Genomic DNA, 18137 nt, shown 5'->3' with positions numbered 1-18137 from the left:
AGAAGTGTAGTCGAGGTAGCTGTGGGAGTCAGTGGGCTTATAATGGATATTGGTAGACAACCTATCCCCAGAGATGGAGACAGAGAAGTCGAGGAAGGGAAGGGAAGTGTCAGAGATGGACCATGTAAAGGTGAGAGAAGGGTGGAAATTGGAAGCAAAGTTGATAAAGTTTTCTAGTTCGGGGCGGGAGCAGGAAACGGCACCGATACAGTCATCAATGTACCGGAAAAAGAGTTGGGGGAGGGGGCCTGAGTAGGACTGGAACAAAGAATGCTCGACATATCCCACAAAAAGACAGGCATAACTAGGACCCATGCGGGTACCCATAGCGACACCTTTTACTTGAAGGAAATGCATGGAGTTGAAGGAGAAGTTGTTCAATGTGAGAACAAGTTCAGCCAGGCGGAGGAGGGTGTTGGTGGATGGGGACTGGTTGGGCCTCTGTTCCAGGAAGAAGCGGAGAGCCCTCAAACCATCCTGGTGGGGGATGGAGGTGTAGAGCGATTGGACGTCCATAGTGAAGAGGAGGCGGCTGGGACCAGGAAACTGGAAATTGTCAAAATGACGTAGGGCGTCAGAAGAGTCACGGATGTAGGTGGGAAGAGACTGGACCAGCGGAGAAAAGATAGAGTCTAGATAGGAAGAAATAAGTTCAGTGGGGCAGGAGCAGGCTGACACAATGGGTCTGCCGGGACAGTCCCGTTTGTGGATTTTGGGAAGGAGGTAGAAGCGGGCTGTCCGGGGTTGCGGGACCATGAGGTTGGAAGCTGTAGAGGGAAGATCTCCAGAGGAGATGAGGTCAGTGACAGTCCTTTGGACGGTGGCTTGATGTTCGGTGGTGGGGTCATGGTCCAGAGGGAGGTAGGAAGAGGTGTCTGTGAGTTGGCGTTGAGCTTCTGCAAGGTAGAGGTCGGTACGCCATACAACAACAGCACCACCCTTGTCTGCAGGTTTGATGACCATGTCGGGGTTAGACCTGAGAGAACGGAGTGCCTCAAGTTCAGAGGGGGACAGGTTAGAGTGAGTGAGGGGGGCAGAGAAATTGAGACGACCAATGTCTCGCCGACAGTTTTCAATGAAGAGATCAAGAGCGGGTAAGAGGCCAGGGGGAGGGGTCCAGGTAGAGGGAGAATGCTGGAGGCGGGTGAATGGGTCTGCTGGTCGGGGGGAGGACTCATGGTCGAAGAAGTGAGCCCGGAGGCGGAGGCGACGGAAGAAGAGCTCAACGTCATGCCGAGCGCGGTTGCTTGCCATTTCAACACTCCCCCCTGCTCTCATGCTCACATCTCTGTCCTGGGATTGCTGCAGTGTTCCAGTGAACATCAACGCAAGCTCGAGGAACAGCATCTCATCTACCGATTAGGCACACTACAGCCTGCCGGACTGAACATTGAGTTCAATAATTTCAGAGCATGACAGCCCCCCATTTTACTTTCATTTTTAGTTATTTTTCTTCCTTTTTTTTTTACATTCCTTTTTACATTTTTTACAGTCTTTTTTTGCATTTATTTCATTTCATCTTAGTTTGTTCAGTTTGCTGAAACACTGTTTTTTTCAGCTTGTGTTTCTTCAGGTTTGCACTTGCTGCTGTTCAATATTCAGTATATTCACACCTAATCTGTACTAATGCTTTGTCTTTCAACACACCATTAACATATTGTTTGCCTTTGCTCCGTGACCTTTTGGTCAGCTATGTGGCCTGGTCCAATCTGCACCTTCTCCTTTGTTATCTCTTGCCCAACCCCCACCTCACTTGTTTATAATCTGTGACTTTTCTAATATTTGTCAGTTCCGAAGAAGGGTCGCTGACCCGAAATGTTAACTCTGCTTCTCTTTCCACAGATGCTGCCAGACCTGCTGAGTGATTCCAGCATTTATTGTTTTTGTTTCAGATTTCCAGCATCCGCAGTATTTTGCTTTTATCTCAGTGTTAACCACTCGGCCAATCTTTGTGTCATCCTGCAACTTACTGATCCTGCCCTCCCACATAGTCATCTATGTAATTTTTATAAATGACGAACAATGGGGGACCCAGCACTGATCCCTGTGGTACGCCACTGGACACTGGCTTCCAGTCACTAAAACAGCCGTCTGTCATCACTCTCTGTCTCCCACAGCGAAGCCAATTTTGAAACCACCTTATCGAGTGACTCTGTATCCCATGTGCATTTGCTTTAGAACATAGAACATAGAACATTACAGCGCAGTACAGGCCCTTCGGCCCTCGATGTTGCGCCGACCTGTGAAACCATCTGACCTAAACTATTCCATTTTCATCCATATGTCTATCCAATGACCACGTAAATGCCCTTCCAGTTGGCGAGTCTACTATTGTTGCAGGCAGGGCGTTCCACGCCCCTACTACTCTCTGAGTAGATAAGTCTTTCTTGATAAGTCTCCCATGTGGGACCTTGTCAAAGCCAATGCTGAAATCCATGTAAACTGCATCAACTGCACTACCCTCATCTACACACCTGGTCACATGCTCAATAAATTCAATCAAATTTGTTAGGCATGACCTCCCTCTGACAAAACCATGCTGACTATTCCTAATCAAACTTAGCCTCTCCAAGTGGACATAGATTCTCTCCTTCCGAAATTTCTCCAATAGTTTCCCTACTACTGACGTGAGACTCAATGGTCTGTAGTTGCCTGGTTTATCTCAACAACCTTTCTTAAATAGTGGGACCACATTAGCTGTTTTCCAGTCCTCTGGCACCACCCTGTGGCCAGAGAAGAATTAGAAATTTGGGTCAGAGCCCCCTGCAAGCTCCACCCTCGCCTCCCACAGCATCCTGGGACACAAATTGCCCGGACCTGGAGGTTTGTCTGCTTTTAAGCCTGCCGAAACCTCCAATACCTTGTCACTCCCTCTGACAAAATGCTCAAGAGCCTCACAGTCTCTCTCTTTCTGAGTTCCATATCTACATCCTCATTCTCTTGGGTGAAGACAGATGTGAAGCATTCGTTCAACACCCAACCAATGTCCTCTGGCTCCACCCACAGATTTCCCCCTTGGTCCCTAATGGATCCTACGCTTTCCCTGGTTATCCTCTTCCCATTGATATACTTATCGAATATCTTGGGATTTTCCCTACTTTTACAAGCCAGAGCTTTCTGATATCCCCTCTTTGCTCTCCTAATTGCTTTCTTCAGCTCCATCCTACACTTTCTGTACTCCACTAATGCTTCCGTTGATTTGCTCTCCTTGTATTTGCTAAAAGCCTCTCTTTTCCTTCTCATCCTACCTTGAATGTTTCTGGTCATCCATGGTTCTCTGGGCTTGTTGCTCCTACCTATTACCCAAGAGGGAACATGTTGGGCCTGTACACTCCCCATTTCCTTTTTGAATGCCCCCCACTGCTCTTCTGTAGATTTCCTGACAAGTAACTCTTTCCAGTCTACCTTGGCCAGATCCTGCCTTAATTTACTCAAATTTGCTCTCCCCCAATCCAAAATCTTTTTTTGCAACTTGTCTATTTCTTTATCCATAGCAAGCTTAACATGACATAGTCAGAAAAATCCACTATCAATGCAGACGCACTCACAGAAAGCTACTGTAAATACTGACACGCAGAAATCTTTTGGACATAATGTCTCTCTCAAAAGTTACTGTAAATACAGGCCCATTGACGCAAACCTACCCTATATAGTGACACCTTGGAGAAAACGACATAAATACTGGCACACGGAAATCTTGCGTAAATGACACACTCAGAAAGCTACTGCTTATACACACATACTCAGAAATCTACTGGAAATAGTGACACACTCAAACATATGGTGGATGCAAGCACACTTCTCGGAACCTACTATAAATACGGATGAACTCAGAAACTACTGCACATCTGACATACGTCTTAAGACATCGCTGAGGACCAATCTGAGGAAGTCTGTGAAAATACTAGCACATTATAGTACCATTACGCGACAGTCACAGCACACTCCTGATGAGCGATGAGGAACATTGTTTACAATGCCTTGCGTACCCCATTTGGAGGGTCAACGGATGAAACGCAAACCAAGCTCAAAACATCACTTTAAAGCAATTGCTATTTTCCAACTTAAATGGTTTCACTGGGGATTGAACCCAGGATCTTCTGCGAGTAAAGCAGACGTGATAGCCACTACACCATGAAACCACAGATGAGGACAATATCTTTTCGACTGGTGTTTTTCTGTGTGGGGGAATGCCTTCTAACTGGGATTCACCTGTGAAACTTCACACTCTCGTGTTGTAAATACATGTTCATTCCTCAGCAATGCCTGCAGATCCTAACAAACTCTGGGACATAACCAGCAAATATGCGCAAAAACCTCAGACACTTTCCCAAACACTCAATGCAAAGGTACGAATACTCCTAAACACACACCAGTAATACTGACAGAATCCAGGGCCATGCCTTCAAATACTGACATAATGGTGGCGGTTTCTTGACACACTCAGTGACCTGACACTTCCAACACACTTCAAATACTTCCCATGCAAATACTGACACAGTCATAGATATCGACATTACATACTGACTGTTAACTTTTAAAAAGAGGAAGTTGAAATCACAGTTACTACTGAAAGAATTATGTCACATGATTTCACATTTTCAACAAAAAACGTTACTGTACAAGTGTCAAACAAAGAAAAACACAACTAACGTAACAGTACAATTTGGAAAGATTGATATTTGAAACCTCAAATCTTAACAGTCCAAGAAGTCGTAGACTTTGAAATCTAAATGCCAAAAGAATAAGGCAGTTTGACTTTTAATTCGACCTCAAGAGTCCCCTATAGGTTACAGAATCTTGGCAGTTTGTTCCCTTCTCCTGGGACCAAACCAGCTTAGGAATTCACTACAATTCCTTAGTTTCTCAGCAATTTTCGGAGAATCCAGACTTCCCAGCTTGAGCACGCGACTGCCTCAAAAAAGAAGTGCACCTGGCTCCCGATGCCTCTTTATTGCTGAGCCCAGCTGCTTTCAAAGACAACAGCTTTCTGAAAGCCAAGTGCTTTCTCTGTAACTAACAGCCTTGCTGAATCCAAATGCTTTCCAAAGTCAACCAATGTCTGTCAGCAAGGACACACATCAAAACACCTACAGGCAACCCCCACATCATCAGGCTCCATAGCAAAGTGGCACATGTGGGATGTCCCACATAGCAATCTAAAGTAATAATTTCCAACTCCAAATCTTCTCTGTGTTCAGGGAATTCATAACATTTAAACCTCTGATAGAGGCAACTTCAGACACACCATCACCAACAAGAAGTTCAGAGAAGTTCCCATTCTTTAGGGTCTTCACAAATCCCGTTATGACCTGACGCAATAAACATGGGCCATCCTATGATCTGTAACCACCCTAAGCTTGTTTCAAGCTTTGAAGCTTCGGTGACTGCAGCGTGGATAGCAACGGAGGTGCGTGAACGGGCTTACAGCTGTGAAGTCAATTTCAGCGTAAGTTTAAAAGTGAATTCCCTTTTGTTTTCGGAGGACCAGGGGACTGCTGGGTAAGGAAAAAGGTATATATTTGTGTGGTTTAGAATCTCTTTCTTTTAGTTTCGGTGACTGCAGCGTGGAGAGCAACGGAGGTGCGTGAACGGGCTTACAGCTGTGAAGTCAATTTCAGCGTAAGTTTAAAAGTGAATTCCCTTTTGTTTTCAGAGGACCAGGGGACTGCTGGGTAAGGAAAAAGGTATATATTTGTGTGGTTTAGAATCTCTTTCTTTTAGTTTCGGTGACTGCAGCGTGGATAGCAATGGAGGTGCGCGAACGGGCTTACAGCTGTGAAGTCAATTTCAGCGTAAGTTTAAAAGTGAATTCCCTTTTGTTTTCGCAGGACCAGGGGACTGCTGGGTAAGGAAAAATGTATATATTTGTGTGGTGGCTGTACCCGAGACACTACACGTGTAGTGTCTCCCACCCACCCTCCTCCTCTAACCATAAAAAAAGGACTCTGGTGTGTTGATAAGGTAAGCTTTTTATTTAGGAAGTTCTGTCCGTTGGATTGCTACCCTAACAAGTTTTGACTTTTTGGTTTTTTTTGGTTTTTCAGTAGATTTGTTGGGAATTTGGAATAGTGGGAATGGAGGTTAAGGCAGTTGCATGTTCCTCCTGCAGAATGTGGGAGGTAAGGGTCGCCAAGAGTGTCCCTGCTGACTGCATCTGTGGGAAGTGCACCCAACTCCAGCTCCTCGAGAACCGCGTTAGGGAACTGGAGCTGGAGCTGGATGAACTTCGGATCATTCGGGAGGCGGAGGAGGTTATTGAGAGGAGTTATGGGGAGGTAGTCACACCTCAGGTAAAAGAAGTAGGTAGATGGGTTACCGTCAGGGGAAGGAGAGGGAACCAGCAGGCAGTGCAGGGATCCCCTGTGGCCGTTTCCCTCAACAGCAGGTATACCGTTTTGGATACTGTTGCGGGGGACGACTTACCAGGGGTAAGCAATGGGGTACAGATATCTGGCACAGAGTCTGTCCCTGTTGCTCAGAAGGGAAGGGGGAAGAGGAGCAGAACATTAGTCATTGGGGACTCCATAGTTAGGGGAACAGATAGGAGGTTCTGTGGGAACGAGAGAGACTCACGGTTGGTATGTTGCCTCCCAGGTGCCAGGGTTCGTGATGTCTCGGATCGTGTTTTTGGGATCCTTAATGGGGAGGGGGAGCAGCCCCAAGTCGTGGTCCACATAGGCACCAACGACATAGGTAGGAAGAGAGATGGGGATTTAAGACAGAAATTCAGGGAGCTAGGGTGGAAGCTTAGAGCGAGAACAAACAGAGTTGTTATCTCTGGGTTGTTGCCCGTGCCACGTGATAGCGAAGCGAGCAATAGGGAGAGAGAGGAGTTGAACACGTGGCTGCAGGGATGGTGCAGGAGGGAGGGTTTTGGTTTCCTGGATAATTGGGGCTCTTTCTGGGGTAGGTGGGACCTCTACAAACAGGATGGTCTTCACCTGAACCAGAGGGGTACCAATATCCTGGGGGGGAGGTTTGCTAGTGCTCTTCGGGGGGGTTTAAACTAATTCAGCAGGGGAATGGGAACCTAAATTGTAGTGCCAGTTTACAGGATGTTGAGAGTAGTGAGGTCAGGGATATGGTTACAAGGACGCAAGAGGGCACTGGCAAGCAAGAACCTGGTTTAAAGTGTGTCTATTTCAACGCCAGGAGCATCCGGAATAAGGTGGGTGAGCTTGCAGCATGGGTTGGTACCTGGGATCTCGATGTAGTGGCCATTTCGGAGACATGGGTAGAGCAGGGGCAGGAATGGATGTTGCAGATTCCGGGATTTAGATGTTTCAGTAAGAACAGAGAAGATGGTAAAAGAGGGGGGGTGTGGCATTGTTAATCAAGGAGAGTATTACAGCGACAGAAAGGACATTTGAGGACTCGGCTACTGAGGTAGTATGGGCTGAGGTTAGAAACAGGAGAGGTGAGGTTACCCTGTTGGGAGTCTTTTATAGACCTCCGAATAGTTCCAGAGATGTAGAGGAAAGGATAGCGAAGATGATTCTCGACAGGGGTGAGAGTAACAGGGTAGTTGTTATGGGGGACTTTAACTTTCCAAATATCGACTGGAAATACTATAGTTCGAGTACTTTAGATGGGTCAGTTTTTGTCCAGTGTGTGCAGGAGGGTTTTCTGACACAGTATGTAGACAGGCCAACCAGGGGCGATGCCACATTGGATTTGGTACTGGGAAATGAACCCGGCCAGGTGTTAGATTTAGATGTAGGTGAGGACTTTGGTGATAGTGATCACAATTCGGTTAGGTTTACCTTAGCGATGGGCTGGGACAGGTATATACCGCAGGGCAAGAATTATAACTGGGGGAAAGGAAACTTTGATGCGATTAGGCAAGATTTAGGATGCGTAGGATGGGGAAGGAAACTGCAGGGGATGGGCACAATCGAAATGTGGAGCTTATTCAAGGAGCAGCTACTGCGTGTCCTTGATAAGTATGTACCTGTGAGGCAGGGAGGAAGTTGTCGTGCGAGGGAGCCGTGGTTTACTGAAGAAGTTGAAGCGCTTGCCAAGAGGAAGAAGAAGGCTTATGTTAGGATGAGACGTGAAGGCTCAGTTAGGGCGCTTGAGAGTTACAAGCTAGCCAGGAAGGATCTAAAGGGAGAGCTAAGAAGAGCAAGGAGAGGACACGAGAAGTCATTGGTGGATCGGATCAGGGAAAACCCTAAGGCTTTCTATAGGTATATCAGGAATAAAAGAATGACTAGAGTTAGATTAGGGCCAATCAAGGATAGTAGTGGGAAGTTGTGTGTGGAATCAGAGGAGATAGGGGAAGTGTTAAATGAATATTTTGCGTCAGTATTTACAGTAGAGAAAGAAAATGTTGTTGAGAATACTGAGATTCAGGCTACGAGGCTAGATGGGATTGAGGTTCACAAGGAGGAGGTGTTAGCAATTTTGGAAAGTGTGAAAATAGATAAGTCCCCTGGGCCAGATGGGATTTATCCTAGGATTCTCTGGGAAGCTAGGGAGGAGATTGCAGAGCCTTTGTCCTTGATCTTTATGTCGTCATTGTCGACAGGAATAGTGCCGGAAGACTGGAGGATTGCAAATGTTGTCCCCTTGTTCAAGAAGGGGAGTAGAGACAGCCCTGGTAATTATAGACCTGTGAGCCTTACTTTGGTTGTGGGTAAAATGTTGGAAAAGGTTATAAGAGACAGGATTTATAATCATCTTGAAAAGAATTAGTACATTAGAGATAGTCAGCACGGTTTTGTGACGGGCAGGTCGTGCCTCACAAACCTTATTGAGTTTTTTGAGAAGGTGACCAAACTGGTGGATGAGGGTAAAGCAGTGGATGTGGTGTATATGGATTTCAGTAAGGTGTTTGATAAGGTACCCCACGGTAGGCTATTGCAGAAAATACGGAAGTATGGGGTTGAAGGTGATTTAGAGCTTTGGATCAGAAATTGGCTAGCTGAAAGAAGACAGAGGGTGGTGGTTGATGGCAAATGTTCATCCTGGAGTTTAGTTACTAGTGGTGTACCGCAAGGATCTGTTTTGGGGCCACTGCTGTTTGTCATTTTTATAAATGACCTGGAAGAGGGGGTAGAAGGGTGGGTTAGTAAATTTGCAGATGACACTAAGGTCGGTGGAGTTGTGGATAGTGCCGAAGGATGTTGTAGGGTACAGAGAGACATAGATAGGCTGCAGAGCTGGGCTGAGGGATGGCAAATGGAGTTTAATGCGGAAAAGTGTGAGGTGATTCACTTTGGAAGGAGTAACAGGAATTCAGAGTACTGGGCTAATGGGAAGATTCTTGGTAGTGTAGATGAACAGAGAGATCTTGGTGTCCAGGTGCATAAATCCCTGAAGGTTGCTACCCAGGTTAATAGGGCTGTTAAGAAGGCATATGGTGTGTTAGCTTTTATTAGTAGGGGGGTCGAGTTTCGGAGCCACGAGGTCATGCTGCAGCTGTACAAAACTCTGGTGAGACCGCACCTGGAGTATTGCGTGCAGTTCTGGTCACCGCATTATAGGAAGGATGTGGAAGCTATGGAAAGGGTGCAGAGGAGATTTACTAGGATGTTGCCTGGTATGGAGGGAAGGTCTTACGAGGAAAGGCTGAGGGACTTGAGGTTGTTTTCGTTGGAGAGAAGGAGGAGGAGAGGTGACTTAATAGAGACATATACGATAATCAGAGGGTTAGATAGGGTGGATAGTGAGCGTCTTTTTCCTCGGATGGTGATGGCAAACACGAGGGGACATAGCTTCAAGTTGAGGGGTGATAGATATAGGACAGATGTGAGAGGTAGTTTCTTTACTCAGAGAGTAGTAAGGGCGTGGAACGCCCTGCCTGCAGCAGTAGTAGATTCGCCAACTTTAAGGGCATTTAAGTGGACATTGGATAGACATATGGATGAAAATGGAATAGTGTAGGTCAATTGGTTTCACAGGTCGGCGCAACATCGAGGGCCGAAGGGCCTGTACTGCGCTGTCATGTTCTAAAAAAAAAATGTTCTAATAACTGACCCTTCAAGTAAGGGGAACAGCTGCTCCCTATCCACCCTGTCCATGCCCATCATAATCTTGTACAACTCGATCAGGTCACCCCTCAGTCATCTCTGCTTAGGCGAAAACAACCCAAGCCTATCCAACCTCTCTTTATTGCTTAAATGTTTCATCCCAGGCAACATCCTGGTGAATCGCCTCTGCACCCCCTCCAGTGCAATCACATCCTTCCTATAATGTGGCGACCAGAATTGTACACAATACTCCAGCTGTGGCCTTACCAAAGTCCGATACAACTCCAACATGACCTCCTTGCTTTTGTAATCTATGCCTCCATTGAAAAAGGCAAGTGTCCCATATGCCTTTTACACCACCCTATTAACTTGCCCTTCTGCCTTCAGAGATCTATGGACAAACACTCCAAGGTCCCTTTATTCCTCGGAACTTCCCAGTCTCAGGCCATTCATTGAATACTTCCGTGTCACATTACTCCTTCCAAAGTGCATCACCACACACTTTTCAGGGTTAAATTCTATCTGCCACTTTTCTGCAAATTTGACCATCCCGTCTATATCTTCCTGTAACCCAAGACACTCAACCTCAGTGTTAACCACTCAGCCAATCTTTGTGTCATCCTGCAACTTACTGATCCTGCCCTCCCACATAGTCATCTATGTAATTTTTATAAATGACGAACAATGGGGGACCCAGCACTGATCCCTGTGGTACGCCACTGGACACTGGCTTCCAGTCACTAAAACAGCCGTCTGTCATCACTCTCTGTCTCCCACAGCGAAGCCAATTTTGAAACCACCTTATCGAGTGACTCTGTATCCCATGTGCATTTGCTTTAGAACATAGAACATAGAACATTACAGCGCAGTACAGGCCCTTCGGCCCTCGATGTTGCGCCGACCTGTGAAACCATCTGACCTAAACTATTCCATTTTCATCCATATGTCTATCCAATGACCACGTAAATGCCTTTCCAGTTGGCAAGTCTACTACTGTTGCAGGCAGGGCGTTCCACGCCCCTACTACTCTCTGAGTAGATAAGTCTTTCTTGATAAGTCTCCCATGTGGGACCTTGTCAAAGCCAATGCTGAAATCCATGTAAACTGCATCAACTGCACTACCCTCATCTACACACCTGGTCACATGCTCAAAAAATTCAATCAAATTTGTTAGGCATGACCTCCCTCTGACAAAACCATGCTGACTATTCCTAATCAAATTTAGCCTCTCCAAGTGGACATAGATTCTCTCCTTCCGAAATTTCTCCAATAGTTTCCCTACTACTGACGTGAGACTCAATGGTCTGTAGTTGCCTGGTTTATCTCAACAACCTTTCTTAAATAGTGGGACCACATTAGCTGTTTTCCAGTCCTCTGGCACAACCCTGCGGCCAGAGAAGAATTAGAAATTTGGGTCAGAGCCCCCTGCAAGCTCCACCCTCGCCTCCCACAGCATCCTGGGACACAAATCGCCCGGACCTGGAGGTTTGTCTGCTTTTAAGCCTGCCGAAACCTCCAATACCTTGTCACTCCCTCTGACAAAATGCTCAAGAACCTCACAGTCTCTCTCTTTCTGAGTTCCATATCTACATCCTCATTCTCTTGGGTGAAGACAGATGTGAAGCATTCGTTCAACACCCAACCAATGTCCTCTGGCTCCACCCACAGATTTCCCCCTTGGTCCCTAATGGATCCTACGCTTTCCCTGGTTATCCTCTTCCCATTGATATACTTAGAGAATATCTTGGGATTTTCCCTACTTTTACCAGCCAGAGCTTTCTCATATCCCCTCTTTGCTCTCCTAATTGCTTTCTTCAGCTCCATCCTACACTTTCTGTACTCCACTAATGCTTCCGTTGATTTGCTCTCCTTGTATTTGCTAAAAGCCTCTCTTTTCCTTCTCATCGTACCTTGAATGTTTCTGGTCATCCATGGTTCTCTGGGCTTGTTGCTCCTACCTATTACCCAAGAGGGAACATGTTGGGCCTGTACACTCCCCATTTCCTTTTTGAATGCCCCCCACTGCTCTTCTGTAGATTTCCCGACAAGTAACTCGAGGGGACATAGCTTTAAGTTGAGGGGTGAAAGATATAGGACAGATGTCAGAGGTAGTTTCTTTACGCAGAGAGTAGTAGGGGCGTGGAACGCCCTGCCTGCAACAGTAGTAGACTCGCCAACTTTAAGGGCATTTAAGTGGTCATTGGATAGACATATGGATGTAAATGGAATAGTGTAGGTCAGATGATCGGCGCAACATCGAGGTCCGAAGGGCCTGTACTGCGCTGTAATATTCTAATTCTAATTCTAACTCTTTCCAGTCTACCTTGGCCAGATCCTGCCTTAATTTACTCAAATTTGCTCTCCCCCAATCCAAAATCTTTTTTTGCAACTTGTCTATTTCTTTATCCATAGCAAGCTTAACATGACATAGACAGAAAAATCCACTATCAAAGCAGACGCACTCACAGAAAGCTAATGTAAATACTGACACGCAGAAATCTTTTGGACATAATGTCTCTGAAAAGTTACTGTAAATACAGGCACATTGACGCAAACCTACCCTATATAGTGACACCTTGGAGAAAACTACATAAATACTGGCACACGGAAATCTTCCGTAAATGACACACTCAGAAAGCTACTGCTTATTCAAACATACTCAGAAATCTACTATAAATAGTGACACACTCAAACATATGGTAGATGCAAGCACACTTCTCGGAACCTACTATAAATACTGATGAACTCAGAAACTACTGCACATCTGACATACGTCTTAAGACATCGCTGAGGACCAATCTGAGGAAGTCTGTGAAAATACTAGCACATTATAGTACCATTACGCGACAGTAACAGCACACTCCTGATGAGCGATGAGTAACATTGTTTACAATGGCTTGCGTACCCCATTTGGAGGGTCAACGGATGAAACGCAAACCAAGCTCAAAACATCACTTTAAAGCAATTGTTATTTTTCAACATAAATGGTTTCACTGGGGATTGAACCCAGGATTTTCTGCGTGTAAAGCAGACGTGATAGCCACTACACCATGAAACCACAGATGAGGACTGTATCTTTTCGACTGGTGTTTTTCTGTGTGGGGAATGCCTTCTAACTGGGATTCACCTGTGAAACTTCACACTCTCGTGTTGTCAATACATGTTCATTCCTCAGCAATGCCTGCAGATCCTAACACACTCTGGGACATCACCTGCAAATATGGGCAAAAACCTCGGACACTTTCCCAAACACTCAATGCAAAGGTACGAATACTCCTAAACACACACCAGTAATACTGACAGAATCCAGGGCCATGCCTTCAAATACTGACATCATGGTGGTGGTTTATTGACACACTCAGTGACCTGACACTTCCAACACACTTCAAATACTTCCCATGCAAATACTGACACAGTCATAGATATCGACATTACATACTGACTGTTAACTTTTAAAAAGAGGAAGTTGAAATCACAGTTACTACTGAAAGAATTATGTCACATGATTTCACATTTTCAACAAAAAACGTTACTGTACAAGTGTCAAACAAAGAAAAACACAACTAACGTAACAGTACAATTTGGAAAGATTGATATTTAAAACCTCAAATTTTAACAGTCCAAGACGTTGTAGACATTAAAATCTAAATGCCAAAAGAATAAGGCAGTTTGACTTTTAATTCTACCTCAAGAGTCCCCTATAGGTTACAGAATCTTGGCAGTTTGTTCCCTTCTCCTGGGACCAAACCAGCTTAGGAATTCACTACAATTCCTTAGTTTCTCAGCAATTTTCGGAGAATTCAGACTTCCCAGCTTGAGCACGCGACTGCCTCAAAAAAGAAGTGCACCTGGCTCCCGATGCCTCTTTATTCCTGAGCCCAGCTGCTTTCAAAGACAACAGCTTTCTGAAAGCCAAGTGCTTTCTCTGTCACTACCAGCCTTGCTGAATCCAAATGCTTTCCAAAGTCAACCAATGTCTGTCAGCAAGGACACACATCAAAACACCTACAGGCAGCCCCCACATCATCAGGCTCCATAGCAAAGTGGCACATGTGGGATGTCCCACATAGCAATCTAAAGTAATAATTTCCAACTCCAAATCTTCTCTGTGTTCAGGGAATTCATAACATTTAAACCTCTGATAGAGGCAACTTCAGACACACCATCACCAACAAGAAGTTCAGAGAAGTTCCCATTCTTTAGGGTCTTCACAAATCCCGTTATGACCTGACGCAATAAACATGGGCCATCCTATGATTTGTAACCACCCTAAGCTTGTTTGAAGCTTTGCAAACCCAGTGTTTTCCATTGTCTTGCATGAAAATGTTCAATTCCCAAATTAAAACTATCTCTCAAAATTTAATGGAACCATGAATTAGATGTTCATAACATAGAATCACAGAATAATACAATGCAGAAGAGGCCCTTCGGCCCATCGATTCTGCACCGATGCATTAAAGACACTCGACCTGTCTACCTAATCCCATTTTAAAGCACTTGGCCCATAGCCTTGAATGTTATGACGTGCCAAGTGCTCATCCAGGTACGTTTTAAAGGATGTGAGGCAACCCGCCTCTACTTCCCTCCCAGGCAGTGCATTCCAGACCATCACCACCCTCTGGGTAAAAAAGTTCTTTCTCAAATCCCCCTTAAACCTCCTGCCCCTCACCTTAAACTGGTGTCCCCTCATAACTGACCCTTCAAGTAAGGGGAACAGCTGCTCCCTATCCACCCTGTCCATGCCCATCATAATCTTGTACAACTCGATCAGGTCACCCCTCAGTCATCTCTGCTTAGGCGAAAACAACCCAAGCCTATCCAACCTCTCTTTATTGCTTAAATGTTTCATCCCAGGCAACATCCTGGTGAATCGCCTCTGCACCCCCTCCAGTGCAATCACATCCTTCCTATAATGTGGCGACCAGAATTGCACACAGTTCTCCGACTGTGGCCTTACCAAAGTCCGATACAACTCCAACATGACCTCCTTGCTTTTGTAATCTATGCCTCCATTGAATTAGGCAAGTTTCCCATATGCCTTTTCCACCACCCTATTAACCTGCCCTTCTGCCTTCAGAGATCTATGGACAAACACTCCAAGGTCCCTTTATTCCTCGGAACTTCCCAGTGTCAGGCCATTCATTGAATACTTCCTTGTCACATTACTCCTTCCAAAGTGCATCACCACACACTTTTCAGGGTTAAATTCTATCTGCCACTTTTCTGCCCATTTGACCATCCCGTCTATATCTTCCTGTAACCCAAGACACTCAACCTCAGTGTTAACCAAAAACAAGAAATGCTGGAATCACTCAGCAGGTCTGGCAGCATCTGTGGAAAGAGAAGCTGCGTTAACGTTTCGGGTCAGCGACCCTTCTTCGGAACTGACAAATATCAGAAAAGTCGCAGATTATAAACAAGTGAGGTGGGGTTTGGGCAAGAGATAACTAAGGAGAAGGTGCAGATTGGACCAGGCCACATAGCTGACCAAAAGGTCACGGAGCAAAGGCAAACAATATGTTAATGGTGTGTTGAAAGACAAAGCATTAGTACAGATTAGGTGTGAATATACTGAATATTGAACAGCAGCAAGTGCAAACCTGAAGAAAAACAACCTGAAAAAAACAGTGGGTCAGCAAACTGAACAAACTAAGATGAAATGAAATAAATGCAAAAAAAGATTGTAAAAAATGTAAAAAGGAATGTAAAAAAAAAGGAAGAAAAATAACTAAAAATGAAAGTAAAATGGGGGGCTGTCATGCTCTGAAATTATTGAACTCAATGTTCAGTCCGGCAGGCTGTAGTGTGCCTAATCGGTAGATGAGATGCTGTTCCTCGAGCTTGCGTTGATGTTCACTGGAACACTGCAGCAATCCCAGGACAGAGATGTGAGCATGAGAGCAGGGGGGAGTGTTGAAATGGCAAGCAACCGGAAGCTCAGGGTCCTGCTTGCGGACTGAGCGGAGATGTTCCGCAAAGCGGTCACCCAGTCTGCGCTTGGTCTCCCCAATGTAGAGGAGACCACACTGTGAGCAGCGAATACAGTATACTACATTGAAAGAAGTACAAGTAAATCGCTGCTTCACCTGAAAGGAGTGTTTGGGGCCTGGGATAGTGAGGAGAGAGGAGGTAAATGGGCAGGTATTACACCTCCTGCGATTGCAAGGGAAGGTGCCCTGGGACGGGGACGAGGTGGTGGGGGTAATGGAGGAGTGGACCAGGGTGTCGCGGAGGGAACGATCCCTTCGGAATGCTGACAGGGGAAGGGAGGGGAAGATGCGACTGGTAGTGGCATCACGCTGGAGGTGGCGAAAATGGCGGAGGATGATCCTTCGGATAAGGAGGCTGGTGGGATGAAAAGTGAGGACAAGGGGAACCCTGTCACGGTTCTGGGAGGGAGGGGAAGGGGTGAGGGTAGAGGTGCGGGGAATGGGTCGGACACGGTTGAGGGCCCTGTCAACCACAGTGGGGGGAAATCCTCGGTTGAGGAAAAAGGAGGTCATATCAGAAGCACCGTCATGGAAGGTAGCATCATCAGAGCAGATGCGTCGGAGACGGAGAAACTGGGAGGATGGAATGGAGTCCTTACAGGAGGTAGGGTGTGAAGAAGTGTAGTCGAGGTAGCTGTGGGAGTCAGTGGGCTTATAATGGATATTGGTAGACAACCTATCCCCAGAGATGGAGACAGAGAAGTCGAGGAAGGGAAGGGAAGTGTCAGAGATGGACCATGTAAAGGTGAGAGAAGGGTGGAAATTGGAAGCAAAGTTGATAAAGTTTTCTAGTTCGGGGCGGGAGCAGGAAACGGCACCGATACAGTCATCAATGTACCGGAAAAAGAGTTGGGGGAGGGGGCCTGAGTAGGACTGGAACAAAGAATGCTCGACATATCCCACAAAAAGACAGGCATAACTAGGACCCATGCGGGTACCCATAGCGACACCTTTTACTTGAAGGAAATGCATGGAGTTGAAGGAGAAGTTGTTCAATGTGAGAACAAGTTCAGCCAGGTGGAGGAGGGTGTTGGTGGATGGGGACTGGTTGGGCCTCTGTTCCAGGAAGAAGCGGATAGCCCTCAAACCATCCTGGTGGGGGATGGAGGTGTAGAGCGATTGGACGTCCATAGTGAAGAGGAGGCGGCTGGGACCAGGAAACTGGAAATTGTCAAAATGACGTAGGGCGTCAGAAGAGTCACGGATGTAGGTGGGAAGAGACTGGACTAGCGGAGAAAAGATAGAGTCTAGATAGGAAGAAATCAGTTCAGTGGGGCAGGAGCAGGCTGAAACAATGGGTCTGCCGGGACAGTCCCGTTTGTGGATTTTGGGAAGGAGGTAGAAGCGGGCTGTCCGGGGTTGCGGGTCTATGAGGTTGGAAGCTGTAGAGGGAAGATCTCCAGAGGAGATGAGGTCAGTGACAGTCCTTTGGACGGTGGCTTGATGTTCGGTGGTGGGGTCATGGTCCAGAGGGAGGTAGGAAGAGGTGTCTGTGAGTTGGCGTTGAGCTTCTGCAAGGTAGAGGTCGGTACGCCATACAACAACAGCACCACCATTGTCTGCAGGTTTGATGACCATGTCGGGGTTAGACCTGAGAGAACGGAGTGCCTCAAGTTCAGAGGGGGACAGGTTAGAGTGAGTGAGGGGGGCAGAGAAATTGAGACGACCAATGTCTCGCCGACAGTTTTCAATGAAGAGATCAAGAGCGGGTAAGAGGCCAGGGGGAGGGGTCCAGGTAGAGGGAGAATGCTGGAGGCGGGTGAATGGGTCTGCTGGTCGGGGGGAGGACTCCTGGTCTAAGAAGTGAGCCCAGAGGCGGAGGCGGCGGAAGAAGAGCTCAACGTCATGCCGAGCGCGGTTGCTTGCCATTTCAACACTCCCCCCTGCTCTCATGCTCACATCTCTGTCCTGGGATTGCTGCAGTGTTCCAGTGAACATCAACGCAAGCTCGAGGAACAGCATCTCATCTACCGATTAGGCACACTACAGCCTGCCGGACTGAACATTGAGTTCAATAATTTCAGAGCATGACAGCCCCCCATTTTACTTTCATTTTTAGTTATTTTTCTTCCTTTTTTTTTACATTCCTTTTTACATTTTTTACAATCTTTTTTTGCATTTATTTCATTTCATCTGAGTTTGTTCAGTTTGCTGACCCACTGTTTTTTTC

The 18137-nt window shown here is 46.3% G+C and overlaps 2 non-coding genes across 2 annotated transcripts; both read right to left on the bottom strand.

Annotated features, from left to right (window-relative positions):
• Positions 1-4069: 4069 nt before the first annotated feature.
• trnav-uac (transfer RNA valine (anticodon UAC)) lies at positions 4070-4142 on the bottom strand. Its single transcript has one exon. It is a non-coding gene; the product is annotated as a tRNA-Val (tRNA).
• Positions 4143-12962: 8820 nt separating this feature from the next.
• Positions 12963-13035, bottom strand: trnav-uac (transfer RNA valine (anticodon UAC)). Its single transcript has one exon. It is a non-coding gene; the product is annotated as a tRNA-Val (tRNA).
• Between the last annotated feature and the right edge of the window lie 5102 nt (positions 13036-18137).

This window comes from Heterodontus francisci, chromosome 1 (assembly GCF_036365525.1).
Source record: "Heterodontus francisci isolate sHetFra1 chromosome 1, sHetFra1.hap1, whole genome shotgun sequence".
Taxonomy (NCBI): domain Eukaryota; kingdom Metazoa; phylum Chordata; class Chondrichthyes; order Heterodontiformes; family Heterodontidae; genus Heterodontus; species Heterodontus francisci.
Note: the sequence above shows the minus strand (reverse complement) of the source record. Positions and strands in the feature narration are given on the sequence as shown.